General features: G+C 35.5%; 1 protein-coding gene across 5 annotated transcripts in view; it reads left to right on the forward strand.

Moving 5' to 3' along the window:
• THRB (thyroid hormone receptor beta) overlaps window positions 1–16,360 on the forward strand; it is a 386,080-nt gene that overhangs the window by 141,613 nt on the left and 228,107 nt on the right. For all 5 annotated transcript variants that reach the window (XM_030812255.1, XM_003256767.3, XM_003256766.3 and 2 more), the window contains exon 2: window positions 15,943–16,014. The gene's annotated coding sequence lies outside the window, so the exon portion shown is untranslated. The remainder of the gene's footprint in view (window positions 1–15,942; window positions 16,015–16,360) is intronic.

The raw sequence follows: 16,360 nt of genomic DNA on the forward strand, positions 1-16,360 counted from the left end.
TTTGTCTATTGCTCAGTTTTGCCTGTAGCCAGCTGGGTGACATGAGTTGCTGTAGAACTGTGAAACTCCACACCAAGCAATTCATGGCTGTGTGACATTTACACTGACTGTGTGTAGGCTAGGCTATCTAAACCTTTAGCGTTACTTATGTACTACAGTTTTAAACTATTCCACACATCCCACATGAAAAAAATATACAAGACAAAGAGTGTTTCTGACAAGAGGTTTTTTTTTTTTAAGTTGGTTTTTCTTCATGCAAATATACTCGGGGGTAAGAATCCATGTTTCACTTTTACTTTGCATGTGATTCACTCTTGTGTTCAGTCTGCCTGCTCTCCTTGTTGAGTGGCGATTTAACCCCTGAAGTTGTCATTAAACAGAAAATGGACAAAATTTTATCCAGATATTTGTCAATCAGTGAATGAAAAAACTAGAGTTTATAAAGAAATACATTATTACATTTTTTAAAATAGCTTTATTTATCGAGCTATCGATGTATACCTATAGTGGGAATTTGAAAAATAAGGAAAAGAATAAAGAAGAAATTGAATATTCATTCTTAATTTCAGTAGCCAGTGTTTATAGCTCTTCTTAATAGTTTGGAGTGTTTCTTCCAAGTCTTTTTCTATGGATATGTAGTATATGTGTATGCTTTAAATATGGTTGAATTCATATTTTGTGTCTATAGTTTTTCATCCTGCTGTTTACATTTAATATTTTGTTGTGATGAATTTTTGCATTGTGAGTTTATAAGTTTGAGTTTGAATGGCTGCACAAAGACCTTTTAAAACCAACCACCCCGGTTTGAAATTTGCAGGCTGCTTCTGATTTCATACTGCTAAAACAAATGTCCTGTAGACATCTGTGAAGGCAAGTCTTAGATTGCATTTTTGGCTTCTGGTCCATTAAGCCCTGTTACATTCCTTGTCATTTTTGACCCTTTCTAGCTAAAGCAATGACCAGTCACATTCACCTCTCTTCTCTATCCCACAGCCCTATCCTCATAGGGACAGCATTACTGAACTGGACCATGGTGCTTGGCCTAAAACATGTTTTCCTTTCTTTGGGTGTTGAAGATAAGCCAGAATGGCAACTTGCCCAAAAGTGATCCAAGAACTTTTTGTATGAAAGTTTTGTTTAATAGTACCAACAGGAATGTTTTTAAAATAAAAGTTTTATTAAGGTTAAATTTGTTCCTGTGTTAGAAAGATAAGGTTTATTCTCACATGCCTGAACTAGTTCCTTCCAACATGTTTGCTAGCTCTTCTGTTGACACAAAATGTCAATGGCCTGAGAAAGACTTTACACCCTGAAAAGAGAGATAAAGGAAACTCAAGACCATGAGCTTCTTTATCACAGCGATGCACATAGATGCTCACACCATTCTTCATTGTCAGTTGCAGAACCCTTTGTTCCTCTTTCAAAAAGTGTCTTTGTGTTTCTCAGAATAACCTGGCTTACTCTCTCCCATCTGTCGGAAATGCAAGAGAACTTCATGGAAAGCAAGAGTATATAGGGTTCCCTGTAAGGTTAGAGGTGAGCACCAGGCACTTAGTCCCGGTCACCATCTGCTCTCATGTGTCTAGCGCTGCAGACATGGTTACAGAGGTGGGACACGAAGTGTCTGTCCTGCAGGTGTTAAGCTTCTCGTTCCCAGCACCTTGGGTGCCTTGGGATGACCTTTTCTCTCCTGTCTCTGCTCTGACTGATTTGCTTTGTGACTTTGAGAGTGTGTTTTAAGGACTTGTTCTGGAAAAGATTAAGACAATTTCTAAAGATACATACACTAAAAGAAGTTGACATAAATAAGAACAAAAGGTGAGAAGGCAAAGGAAAACAAGGCTAACAACGAATTGGAGTTTAGGCCAAATTAACAAAATGCATACCACTATTCATTCAATAACGTTTTATTGAATGCCTAATACGTGCCATTGTCTAGAAGACAATGTTTTTCAAACTTTGTTGCAACACATTAATGGCCTGTGAAACCGCTTTAGTAAGTGCCCATCATTTTTAAAGGATTAGGATGTGAAGGCGAGAACAGAATATGGGAGGGCATTGCACAAAGTAAGAGTATTATATCCTTTATGTAACTTTCAGATTTATATGTGTGTTTGTGCATTAGGTCATGATATAAAATTTCTGTCTGTGGCCATGGTAAAGAAAGTTTAAAAACTACTGATCTAAGAGTATACACAAATTTAGGGCTGAGTTTTTTAGAAGCCAATGGGAAGAGAAGAAACTGATTCATTGCATGATTTGGGGTGCTGATCTACAACTATACACAAGAAAAAAAATTTTGCTATTCTTCACCAAGACAAAAAATGAATAACATACTAAGCAGCGTATTTACAGAAAATCCTGAAAACTTAATGCTGTTTCTTTTAGCCTCCTGTTTTATACCATTTCATATAGATACTACATGCAGAGTGACAGCACCATGTTACATTGTATAAGATGTCTGAAATTCACCCTGATGTAAGCTGTAGTTCCGTCACTGTTCCCTGCCACATGTTTGTATTCTTATGAATGGCAAGTAGAAAAAAAAAGTATTGATATTTCTTAAAGAAATTACCTTAAATAAACCTTTTTATTAAAATGAAACATACACACAGAGATGTACACAAATCATTAGCATACAGCTTAATAAATTTTCACAAAACAAATCCACCTATATAATCACCATTTAGATCATGAAATGCAATATTGACAAGAAGCAAAGACTCTCTTCACACCCGCTTTCAGCCTGTCCCCAAAGGAGAGACTGAACTCCCTGGAGTTCTAAAACCAGAGGTTAATTTTGCTTTGTTTTGAACTGTATGTAATGGCCTAATAGAGAATATACTTTCTTGTGTCTGGCGTATTTTGCTCAATATTATATTTGGAAGACTATCATTTCTGACTTGAATTGCACTGTATTACAAGTTTTAATCTGTTCTACTATTGATGAACATTTTAATTGTTTTCAGCTTTTCATTATTATGCAAAGAGCAGCTCTGGACATTTTTGTACAGGTCTTTTGGTGACCATGTGTACACATTTCTGTTAGGTTTGGGAGTGAAGTTGCTGGTTAATAATATATGTGTATTCAGCTTTAGGAGATATTGTAGAACTGTCAAAATGATTATACTTCACCAACAGTGTATGAGAATTCCAGTTTCTTCACATCTTCTCCAATACTAGGTATTGGCAGTATTTTTAATTTTAGCCATTCTGGTGGACGTGTATAGATATCTCATTGTGTTTTAAATTCACACTCTCCTGATAAATAATGAGGTTGAGCACTTTTTATATGTTGGTTTGCATTTGAGTATCTTCTTGTGTGAGAATATCCAAGTCTTTTGGCCATTTTATATTGGGTTACCTTTTTCTTAATGATTTACAGGAGTTGAATATATATCCTGAATATGATTCCTTTGTAAGTCATCTGTAATGCAATTATTGTTTCCCACTTTTCACTCTCATAATGGTGTCTTTTGGTGAACAGAAGTTCCTAATTTTAATATAATCTAATTTCTTACCTTTTCCTTTATTATTTTCTTTTAACATTTATTGTTTACTTATTTCTTTTTTCCTCTATTGTTAATGCTGTTCGTGTCCTGTTTAAGAAAACTTTGTTTACCCCAAATCATGAATATGTTCCCATATGTTATCTTTCTGAGGATTTTGTGTTTCACCTTTTACATTTTTACCAGCAACCCACCTGGGATTGATTTTCTCGTATCATGTGAAGTGAGGTACAAAAATATTTTTTACAGTATTGATATCCAGTTATCCTACCACCATTTATTCAGGACAATGCCCTTTCTCACTACAATGCAGTGTCACTTTTAATGATTAATGGTGGTATATGTGTTTCTGTTTCTGTACTCTCTTTGGAGCTCTTCTGATCTATTTGTCTATCCTGTGTCAATAGCATACTGCTATAATTAATGTAGATTTATAATCCTGTAACTGGTAGTGTTAAGTCCTCCAATATTCTTCTCCTTCAATTTTGCCTTGATTATTCTTGGCTCATTGCTATTTCACATATATCTTAGTATTAGTTTACTAACTTCCACCAGAAAAAAAAACCCAAGACTTATGAGATTTTGATAGGGATTACTGTATATTGAATCTATATACTAATTTAGGGGAAAATGGACACTTTACAATATTGAGGCCCCCAATCGATGATCGTGTATTGATCTCTTCTGCTTTTTCTCAGTAAAGTTCTGTAGTTTCCCATTTAGAAGTCTTGGATATCTTTTAAAAATGCATTTTAAAGTATTTGATATTTTTATGCCAATATAAATGGTATAATTTACTTAATTTTATTTTCTAAATGTTTGTTGTTGGTATATAGAATTCCAGTTGACTTTTATATGTTGATCTTATATCCAGTGGTATGGCTTTATTAACTTATTAGTTTTAATAATTTATCTGGAGGATATTTTGGTTTTCCTCATACACAATTATGATTTCAAAGAATAACCACAGTTTTATCTCTTCCTTTTTCAGTCTTTTTTTTTTCCTAATTGCAAGGCCTGCATTTTCTACTATAATGTTTTATAGAGGTGGTTATAGAAATTATCCTTGAATTATTCTTAGCTCAGGGGAAACTTTCAATATTCATCATTAGCATGTTTGTTACACGGTTTCATCAAATTGAGAGCGTTTTCTTCCAATCCCAGTGTGTTGTAAATTGGAGAGTAAATACCCCTTGTGAGGTCTTTAAGGATCACTTCAGTAAGGCCATGGAAATACTATGAGAGGCATATGCAATTAAATGATCTATTATGCTTGCAGGTCCTAGAAAGGAAAGCACAGCACATCGTGCAGAAGGCCCCATGGGAGAAGGGCCAGGTGAGCGGGTTCACTAAGTAACTGGGGAGCCAAGAGAGTGAGGACCTACAAACTGTGCCTCTTTAGTGGGTCAGGAAGGCAAATACAAGAAAAAGCCATGAGGGGATTTCATTGGTGTGTTTGAACGTCACTAAGTGACATTCAGGGGAAGGAAAGAAGAGGGACTTGTGGCAGAGACCTGCTTTATTACACTAGTACAACCTGGTCACTGGGGCAGGGTGTGTTCACAGTCTATTGTAGGGCTGTTGAGGCATTTTCAAAATTTGCCATACACCTAGTTTGCTGAGTGTTTTATCATGAATAGATCAATACATCCATTTAAAGGACCAGATGCTTTTCATTTTTCTGTCAATAGAGTGCTTGACATTGATTGCTAATATTAAACCAACCTTATATTTTTAAAAGAAAACCCTCTTGCGTTAATGTGTTATCCTTTTAAAATTATCTCAGGATTCAGTCTGCTAATACTTTGTTTCCTTTTTCTTCTAAATTCATAAAAAATACTAGTTGATAATTTTCTTTTCTTATAATACCCTTATACTGTTGTGGGATCAAGACTATGCTGGCCTCATAAAATGAGTTTCATCAAATGAGTTGAGACATGATCCCACTTCTTCTATAACCTGAATGAACTATGTAAAATTGGTGTGGTTTTTCCTTTAAGTATTTGGTAGAGTTCACTCTCCAGCCGTTTAGGCCTGGAGAATACTGTGTGAGTAGATTTGTATGTACAAATTCAATTTCTTTAATGAGTATAGTACCATTCACATTTTTATTATTTTTTCCTGTTTGAGTAAGGTTTTTTTAAGTAATGTGTCCATTTCGTTGACATTTTCAAATATTGCCATGAAGTGTTCATATATCCCCTTATCTTTTTATTGTCTGTAGGATTTATAGTGATTTCTTTTTTTATTCAATACATGTAATTTTTCCTTTCTCTTCTTTTATCTTAATAAATCTGGTTATAGGTTTATGATTTTATTAGTAGTTTCAAAGAATCAGTTTTTGACTTGATTGATTTTCTCTGTTACAGTAACTCTGTTCTCTGTGTTACTAATTTCCGATCTTTGTTATTGTCTCCTTTCCACTTTTGTTGACCCTAATATGGTATTATTTTTAGGGCTTCTTGAGATGGATACTTAAATCATTGATTTATTAGATCCTTGGCTGTCTTTTTTTCTGATACATGCATTTAAGTATAGAAATTTCCCTCCACTCACACCTTTAGCTGCATCTCACACATTTGAGATGGCATGTTTTCTTCTATTTCCGTTAATAATATTGTCTAATTTCCATTGTGCTTAATCTTTGACCCATGGGTTAGTTAGAAGGGGATTGCTTAATTTCCAAATATTTGTGTAATTTTTAGTTATTATTTTATTATTGATTTCTGTTTAATTATGGTGTGGTCAGAAAACATCTTCTGTTTGATTTTTGATCTTTGAAATTTATTCAGACTCATTTATTATCAACACATAAATTCTGGTAAATGTTCAATGTGTATTCTGTGTATTCTGTAATTGTTGACTGTAATGTTATAAGTCAATTAAGTCAAATGTATTCATCACCTTATCCTTATCTACGTTCTTACTCATTTTTAACAGCCTGTTCTACCAGTTACTGAGAGAGGTGTATTAAACCCTCCCACATTAATTGTGGATTTCTTATTTCTTTTTCTAGTTCTAGCAATGTTGGCTTTATATATTTTGAGGCTTAGTAACTAGGTACATTCAGATTTAGCACTCATACCTTTCTATTGGATTCTTTTACTATTATGAATGTATTTTTTATCTCTAGTAATATCCCTTGTCATTAAGTTTACAGTATCTGATATTAACATAATTTACATGTAATTTTTTCAATCCTTTTTTTCTTTGAAATTGTGTGTCCTAATATCAAAAGTGTGTCTCAGTTAAGCAGCATTTAACTGGGATTTAAAAAATAATTTAGTATATGTATATTTTGTGAACTGTTTTTCTGCGTTTTATGCAATTACTGATATATTTGGGTTATAATCCATCATATTACTCTTTGACATTTTATTTGCCCCAGTTGTTTAGTGTTCCTTTTCCCCTCCTTTGTTACCATATTTTGAATTAATGAAGTATTTCACCTCCACTGGCTTGTTAGTCATTTATTCTTTTACTCTTCTTTTAGTGGTTACCCTAGGAATTACAAAGTGAATCATTAATCTGTTCATTTATAATATAAATTGTGACTTTGACTACTTTCCAGAAAATGCAAGGGACTTAATTTTGTTTACCACTCCTCCCTTTTGTATTATTGTCTCACATTTCAATTCTAGATATGTTTTAAATCTCACAAGATATAACAATTATTGTTTTAAATCGTTAATATTCATTTAGATTTACTGAGTATTTACCATTTCTGTTGTTCATCATTCCTTCCTGTGTTTCCAAGCTCCTATCTGGGATATTTCTCCTTCTACTGGAAGTATACTCCTTTAAATATTCTTTTAGTTTTGGTCCGCTTTATTAACTTTATTGAATTTTAATTAAATAAAGCAAACTTTATTCGCTTTATTAAAGTCTCATTGACATAAAATAAATTGTATTTAAAATATACAATTTGATAAATTATGATATATGTGTACGCTGTTAAAGCATCCCCACAATCAATACAATGAACCAATCCAACACTCCTCAAAAGTGTCCAAGTTTGACACTTTAAATGTGGAGCATAACTCTAGGGGCACTTAGAACCATCCCTTCTTTTCCTAGGTTTTTGCATTGAGTTCGAGATAGAACTAGACCAATATCTGCCAATTCCCTGTGCCAGCATAATAATAAAAACAACACTTATTGCATGCTTTCTTGAGCCAGGCACTCTTCTAAGCACTTTATACATTTTTAATATTGAACTTACTAATTTAATCCTCATCACGTCTCTATAAATTAAGCATTGTTATTGTCCTATTACAGAACTTGAGGCACAAAACTTTGCTGCAGTCTGCATGCCTAAAGTGTCTGTTTTTATTATTAATTATGTTGTTTCAGCTCTAATTGTGTCCACTCAATCAAAAGAACCATTATAAAGCTTGTTCTTGTATATAACCTTGACTGACAACCCCAATCCCCAGATTCTGCTATTGCTCCTTCATGGATAGTGGTTTCCCTGCCATGCTTTGTTTGGCGATCCTCTAGGAGTGACTCTCTGAAGTGGTGAATGCCATCCTTGTTTAAAGGGATAGGAGGGACAATAATCTAATTCTACCTAAGAGAGAAGACAGTAAACTGATGCTGTGTTTCCATTGCTGTTGGAAAAAGAACAGTAAATGACAGCAAAATTGAATAGCTTGATACTTGCACTGTATAAATTACCCAGCGGAAGAGATGTGTTGAGAGGGAAAGTGAGGATTTGATCTCTGCCTTTCAGTTTTCAGTCATTGTCAACCACAAACTACAAAAATTGGCTCAGCAAACCTTGGCTTCATCCAGGATACCAGGGAGCAAGCCAAGAGATTTTTTTTTTCCCCTGCTAAGTTGCTCAGGATTGGTCTTTTGTGGATATGTTTACATTGGTGAATAAAGTCAGAATACTTTAGTCATTTTGCTTCAGTAGTGTTTTTCAAACTGTGGTTGGGCTATATTAGTGGGTAATGAAATCAATTTAGCAGATTATTACTAACTTTTTAAAAAAATGAAATAGTACATAAAATAGAACAAAATAGGGTAGAGTTAAATGGAATAGAAGGTATCCAAGTGTATCACAGGAGTAAGAATATTATTTTGTGGAACTTTTGTTTCAGATTTATATATATATATATCCCTACGTATTTGTGTATGTGTGTGTTACAGGTTAAAACATTATTTTTTATTGTGGATCATGGTCAAATAATTACTGCTGGGAATTTAGTACATTAGAGGATTTTTATTCCAATTTTGTGAGAATATTTTTCTATATAGATAGTTTTCCAAATGTTGTTTGTTTCTGTTTGAACAGGTCATACTTCAGAATTTGATGTTGAGGGGAGCAGGGAAAGTCTTCATGCTGATGTAGAGAGTAGTAATTTTCTTGTTGATCAACTACAAGTAGAAAACAAATTTGGCTTATCTGAATCTGTCTTTATTGTGGTTCTATGTTGAAATTACATGTCTTTTCAAATGTCAGATAGAAAACATCCCAAGGAAATAAAATTACCATAGTGACATTCAAATACCAACCCAAAAGTCACCATCCTTTAAAACACAGGTGGCTTTTGGCAATACTATATACCTACTTGCCAATGATTGGAGTTCTCACTCATAGTTGATTGTGATGACATGTGCTGTTTTTAAAACTTTACTATGATAATTGGATAATAGAGTAAGTTTTCATGTAAATACAGTTTTCCCTCCTAATTCAGCTTAGTTAAAATCTGTGTCAATTGCTTCGAATTAACATTAAATGGGTTCATGAACTTGGGTAAGACCTAGTTAGTAATCCAACTGTATGTGATTAAATTTCCACATGTGGGAAATATATATATATATATATATATATAAAATATATAATATATAAATAAATATGTATATATCAGTATGTAATATATTCTGCCAAATATACCCATTCACTGGTACTAGATCTTTATGAAACTAAAGAACAGTTAATACAATAAATATTAATAAAAATACTAGCTCTAGAAAACGCCTTACAGCAGAGATGGCATGTAAGTTTCTTCTTAAACTGGTGGCAATGCCTGTCTGGGTGCTATTTGAGAAGGATTTGGAGATTGTGGTTGGAGTCAGCAGTAAAGAAAGATTGCAATTGATTAGTCATCTCTGTGGTGAACATGGGAGATGGGCAGTGATGATATATATGCTTTATGTTTATCTTAGAACTTTCTAGTTTAGTAAATTGTTATGGTATCTTGGAAACAGGAGTTGCTTTGTCTATTTTATAGAAGGAAGAAAAAGAATAACAGATGGATATTGCCCATAGTTAAGCCTTTCAGTACTCTTGCACTTGTTTCGTTTCTGTTCAGGTTCAGCTAGATTGTTTAGTCCATGCCTCATAAATATTTCAATTTTCTCCTTTTTGTTTCCATTGCCACTGTTATGTTTCTGATCCCATTAAAGAAATTATGATAGAAGTTTTCTAGATGACTTCCTTGTTTCTGGCGCTTAAACAGTTTTGATGGGGTCAGGGGTCATAGACTCCGCTGAAAACCGTGCAACAGCTATGCACCATCTGTCAGGAAATTGAATGCTCAAACAAACTTCTACAAATTACTTAAGGAGGATTGTGAATTCCCTGAGGTCTACACTTAAATTAATAACCCCTAGTCTAGTTTGTCATTCTCTAATTGATCCTTCAAGTTTCTATCAGGCTAATATTCCTAATGCACAACAGGTATTATATTATCCTTTGCTCAGAACCATTAAATTTCCCATTGCCTTCAGAGCAAAAGTCCAATCTGCTTGGATTAGAACCGAGTCTTTCAAGCTCTAGCACTGTTTCTGCCTTTGCAGCCTCATCACCCATTCTCTACCTCTGTTTCCCTCTCCCAAACACACAAGCTTCTAAGCCAAACCAGAATACTTGCTATTCCCAAGGTATTTCCTGCACTTGGCTCCTACAGTTGCTGCAGCCTGGGCATTCTTTCCCTCATTTCCACCTAGTTGGGCCCTTTCTAACCTTCAAGCCCAGTGTCTTTTCTGATTCTGTTATTTTTAAGGATGTCACAAAAGCACTGAGCAACACCTTGTATGGTACCTTGCACAGCATGACTGTGTATTCACCTGTTTGCCCACAGATCCTCTCCACGCCCTGCCTCTGTGTTACTGAGGGGCTGCCGCCTGAAGTTTGAGCCTCCTCTAGGTTCAGCCATTTGAAGGCCTTGGAGGAAGATCAGAGGACTGAAGGAAGGGAGAAGCCAGGGTATTTCTTCTCTACTCTTTCTGCCTCAGACAATATCTCTGACAACAGTTGTGTCTCCTCTGTGGCTTCATTTCCTACTGGAGTGGCCAGTTAAAGCTTTCAGTTTCTGCTGAATGACCCCAACCCCAGGGCTCCAATATCAACACCTCCACTCTCATCTCGATAGCTTAGGAGTTTCCTGCTCGATGCCTCGTTCTCCCCTGTTCGACTTCACATCTTTTCCTTCACTTACATAATCAGTCCCCTGCATTATAATCTTTCAGTTTACATACTTCAACTTCTCAGTTTATGTTTTCCTGGATAACCCTGATTGACACAGCTGGCATTTGATGGATATTTGCTGCATTTCTTAAACCATTTTCTATGTAGGCATCTTTTTTTTTTTTTTTTGAGTGCAACAGGGATAAGCCCTCTGTCAGTTATCTAGTGCATAATGACATTATTTGGAATTAACCAGGGATAGTAACAAATTACCACAAAACATAGTTTGAAATGATTAGCATTCAGTAGCTCATGAGTAGGAGAGTTGGCTGGGCTCACTCATGCATTTGTGGTCAGCTGTATGTCAGCTAGATGACTCTGCTCATCTTCCCTGGGCTGTCTTATATGGATGGGACTTGGCTGGTCTAGGCTGACCTGGGGTGGCCTTGGTGGAGACAACTAATGTGAGTCAACTCCGCTATGTGTTTCTCATCCATAACAAGCTATCTAAGGCATATTCTTATGGCAATCACAGGAGAGCAAGAGAAAATACTTAAATGTAGCAAGAACTTTTTCAGACTTCTATATGCAGCATATCTGATAACATTCCATTGACCAAAGCAAGTCACATGGCCAAAAACAGAATCAAAAAGCACAGGAGAATAGACTTAACCTCTTCAGTGAGAGGAACTACAAAGTTACATGATAAAAGGGTAGATGCAGGGAGGGGTAAAGCATCATACCTATTGTTAACAATACTGTATTTTGCACTTAAAAATTTGTTATAAGCTGGGCGTGATGGCTCATGCCTATAATCCCAGCACTTTGGGAGGCTGAGGCAGGCAGATGGCTTGAGCTCAGGAGTTCAAGACCAGCCTGGGCAACATGCATGGCAAAACCCCATCTCTACAAAAATGTAAAAATTAGCTGGGTGTGGTGGTACATGCCTGTCATCCCACCTACTCAGGATGCTGAGGCAGGAGGATCACTTGAGCCCAGGAGATGGAAGTGTCAGTGAGCCAATATGGTACCACTGCACTCCAGCCTGGGTGACAAAGTGAGACCCTGTATCCAAAAAAAAAAAAAAAAAAATTGTTAAGAGGGTAGATCTCATGTTAATTGTTTTACCACAGAAAGAGAGGAGAGGAAAGGAGAGGAGAGGAATAAGGAAATAAGGAAGGGAGGGAGGGAAGGAGGGAAAAATTAGAAAAAAAAATAGATATTGACAAAACTCCCAAAAGCAAAGCCAAAAGAAAAAGAATTTGTTTCTCTAGAAGATATAATGTGATGGCTTATCAATAACAAAATGTCCACCAACATAGCAGAAAACCATGGGCAAATCATTGAAAGGAAGGCAGGAAGGAAGGAAGGAAAAAAAGAAGGAAGGAAACAGAGGGAGGAAAATTCACAAAATAAGAGATACAAATAATGTTTAAACGTATCAGAAGATTTATAGCTTTACCTACCCAAGATATATGTGAATTCTAACTAGGATTCCATTTATCTGTTATCAAGTAGATAACTATAATGTTTAATAACATATTAGCAAAGATATAGAGAAACAGGACTTTCAGACGTAGACATAAATTGAAACAACCTCTATAGAATCTAATTTGGAAATACAATCACAGTGTAAAATGTGCATTCCCATTGAATGGCCAATTCTATTAAGACCCTTGTTCTATATTTTAACTTGTATGTGTGAGAACTGGCACTTATATAATATTATGCTTTGTAGTCCTATTTGGATAGCAGAAGAAAAGACTTCACTGGCCTTCAATAAGTGTGATATTATGGGATACTATTTAACTGTCAAAATAAAACTTTAAAAGAATGAATAAGCACTTTACAAAAAAAATAAAAGGCCACTAGTACAATGCAGTCAGTCTAGCTCAGGCTTCATATGATTTAGTGAAAAACCAGAGATGAGAGAGAGAGAGAGAGAGAGAGAGAAAAGAAGGTGGAAGAGGAGGAGGAGGAAGAGGAGGAGGAGGAGAAGGAGGAGGAGAAGGAGGAGGAGAAGGAGGAGGAGAAGGAGGAGGAATTAATTTTGCTCTAATATTAACCCCTTTAAAATTGAATTCATTTAAATTTAACCCTTTAAATGCTTTGCAACAAAATATGCATTATGTATTTGCTAGTTTGTTCTGTGCAATTTCATTCATACAAAGTTACTGTCAAAAAAATAGGCCAAGTAAAGAGCCATTTATAAATAACATATTAGTAAACCAAGTTAAAGGGACTTTATTTATCCTTTAACCTTAAATTTGCATTAATTGGGAGCAGTCATGGGAAATAGTGCCAACCTCACCTCAGGTCAGATGGCTTAACAAAATGAACTGTTTCATGCCCAGAAATAAATATATTCCAAATATAAATATGAATCAGTTACAAAACAGATTCCTTTGAAACTACAAAATAACCACACTGTTAATATATTTATGCCCCAATTAAAAATGTGCAAAGAACACACATTCTGAGCTAAAGCTGTCCCAGGGAGTGATTCTCATTTTTGCTTTGAATCTTGTGTAAACAAAACTAGGCAGTCTCCTTTGAGCCACGAAGAAATTCACAGCCCCTGTTTTCCAAAGAGAAGAACTGAAAATGGGTATGTTTAAGTTGGAAGGGTTTGGGGCTTGAACTTGTTGCTTTAAATTTCCTTCATCACTGGGAAATCACTTTCAGTTTGTCTACCTGAAGAACTCTAATTTGGTTTGTTCTCAGTTGGAGGCACACCATGAAAAACATGACGCATGTGTGTATTATAGCAAAAGTTGGAAGCAACCTCAGTGACAGTGTTTCATTTTCTTCTTCGCAGTTTTATCTTTAAAACCTGAATCTGTTCTCAATCATTTAGAACTAGGCCCGTGACATCAGACTGCCTGGGTGCGATTCTTGGCTGGCCTCTTCTGCACTGTTTGACTTTGGGCAAAATGCTTAACTCTTCTCCTCTCCTTTGTTCATCTGGAAAACGGGGTTATTTATAATACTTACCGCATATGGTCATTGTGAGGATTACCTTATGTGAAATTAGACAAAATAATTAGAACAACCCAGTCCATAATGTGTGCTTAATAAATGTTGTGTATACAAACGCCTATTAATTATATGAGGATTTTTAGGTTTTTCACAGAGTCAAGTTCAGATATATTGTTCAAAGAAAATTACACTCTCAAAAAAAAAATTGAGGTCCAATTTTTGCATCATATACATATATATATATAAATATATATATATAAATACAGTTTTGTATTTATATGTTAATATCAGGGGTAATGGTGTATATGTATACATAATTGCCATAATGTCATAACAACTGCTACAAACACAAGCCTTCCTGGCTTTGTTAATGTAGTCTTTGAGAATCCTTTTTGAATAAGCCTCTTAATTGCCTTGGTCTTCAGCCGCACATTATAAGACTTTCTGACTGTCAGCCAAATGGTGAGGTGAAGTTAAAGGTTTTGGGCTTGAAGGTTTATGAAATGGGCGGTGTAGAGAGATTTTGAAGAAAATAAATAAATACAACTCCAAAGTCTTCCTTAATGTTGTTTTAAAAGAGAAGAAAAGTAGTAATAAGCAAGTCAATTTTAATAAATATATTTTTCCTTTTAACATACTGAGTGTCCACTGCATGGAGTCATAGGGTGGAAGAACCACTGCAGAAACAAGACAGGGCAGCTTCTTCAGAAGCCCAGGGTCAAGAGCAGAGAAAATTTGCTTATGCTCACATACATATTCACACCCACACATAACCAACAATCACTTTAATGATATAACAAGGGCTTTTATGTAGCCATAAACATTGGATACTGGGTGAAAAGCCAACAACTGAGTGTGTATTTACTCAATGTGGCAGTTAAAGGGAATGCGCTGGTATAGATTAGCATGGTTCAAGCCCACATCCATCATACTGAGTCAAAAATGTAGAACAAAAGATATACAAACAGAGATTCGTATCATATAGGTAAATTAAAAATACACAAACATTGTTCATTGCCTTGGATATGCATTTATGTATGTGAATGTTAAAAAAGAAAAATAGTGGTCTTGAAAGATACAAACCAACTCACATTCTGGGCTTGGTGTGGGGTTGTCAAGGAGATTATACCTATGCTCTAATTTTTCTAATTAAAAAAAAGGCATTCTTCATGTTATTTTAAAATATACCCTTTTTTAAATTAAAAAAAATTAGAGCATAGGTGATAAAATGTTAGCAATGTTTTATATTTTGGGTAGTGGGAACGCAGACGTTTTCCCTGCTAAGCTCTGTTTTTCTAAAATTTCTATTTTATTCACAACAACAACAACAACAAAAATTGTAGGACTGCAGTTAGTTGAAAAGCGGCTTCTCACTTGCCATGCGGACAGCCACTCGGCGACATCCTCTGCGGCATGGCAGGTGTCATGGTCTGTTTGGCTGCCTTTCTCATCTTGTTTGTACCTGGGAGAAGTGTTCACCATATGATTGCATTTGGCACAATCTAGACAGCTCCATGGCTTCATGCTCAGATGCATACCCTGATGAAGAACCCATCGCTTCCCCACAGGTTTCATATGGCAGTGCCCCACCCTGACGGCTCAATTGCAGCTCTTGTATGTTGAGACCTATTCCAGGAACCATCCACTGAAATAAAGCAGGATTCTCTTTAACACAAAGTGGCTAAATAGTTTGAGGTTCACATTTGCCTTTTATTCATCTTCCCAGACTGCCAGTCCAAAGCTCTTGGGTCTTGTCCCTAAAACTCCACAGAAATGTACATCTCTGAGATTCACAAAAGTTGTCCCATGCTTGTAATGTGTTCTTGCAGTCCCTGTGTTAGAGTCCCTTTCCCTGAAACCATCTCCCCTTTAGAATAAGATTTTATCTAAGTCTGTTTGCATTTTTTCAAAATCAGAGACAGCTCTGAAACCAGACCCTATTTAAACATAGAAATAAGAACAGTTGTAGATTAATCGAATGTTGGGAAACTTTAAAACAACAAATTATATTTATCTTCTGTGTTTCCTTTTTTCCAGATCTGCGATTTCCTTCTGGTTGGCTGTCCTGCATGGGTGCCAAGTTCCACACATGATTTAATGAATAAGAAGGTCAGATGTCAGCTTGACTATTTGCAGACTTGTGATCTTTGCTATTAATTGTCCCTTTTTAATATTATTGGAATTATCTCCTAATGTGTAATGTTGCTGTTGTTGTTATTTAATGTAGTTTTGAACTCTATAGGTATTCAGAAAAAATATAAAGCATTAAATGAATTAAAAACATAACAGAAAAGCAATGATACTAATTCACTCGAGAAAAGAAGAGTAACAGGGCAGTGAGCGAAAAGAGCCCATTTTCACTTGTTATGCCAGAAAATTGTGCTCAGTGAAGATCTAACAATCCTTTCCCATGTGTCTTTTCCTTGAGTGCTAAAAAGGCGGGTGGATCACGAGG

This window comes from Nomascus leucogenys, chromosome 4, assembly GCF_006542625.1.
Source record: "Nomascus leucogenys isolate Asia chromosome 4, Asia_NLE_v1, whole genome shotgun sequence".
NCBI lineage: Eukaryota > Metazoa > Chordata > Mammalia > Primates > Hylobatidae > Nomascus > Nomascus leucogenys.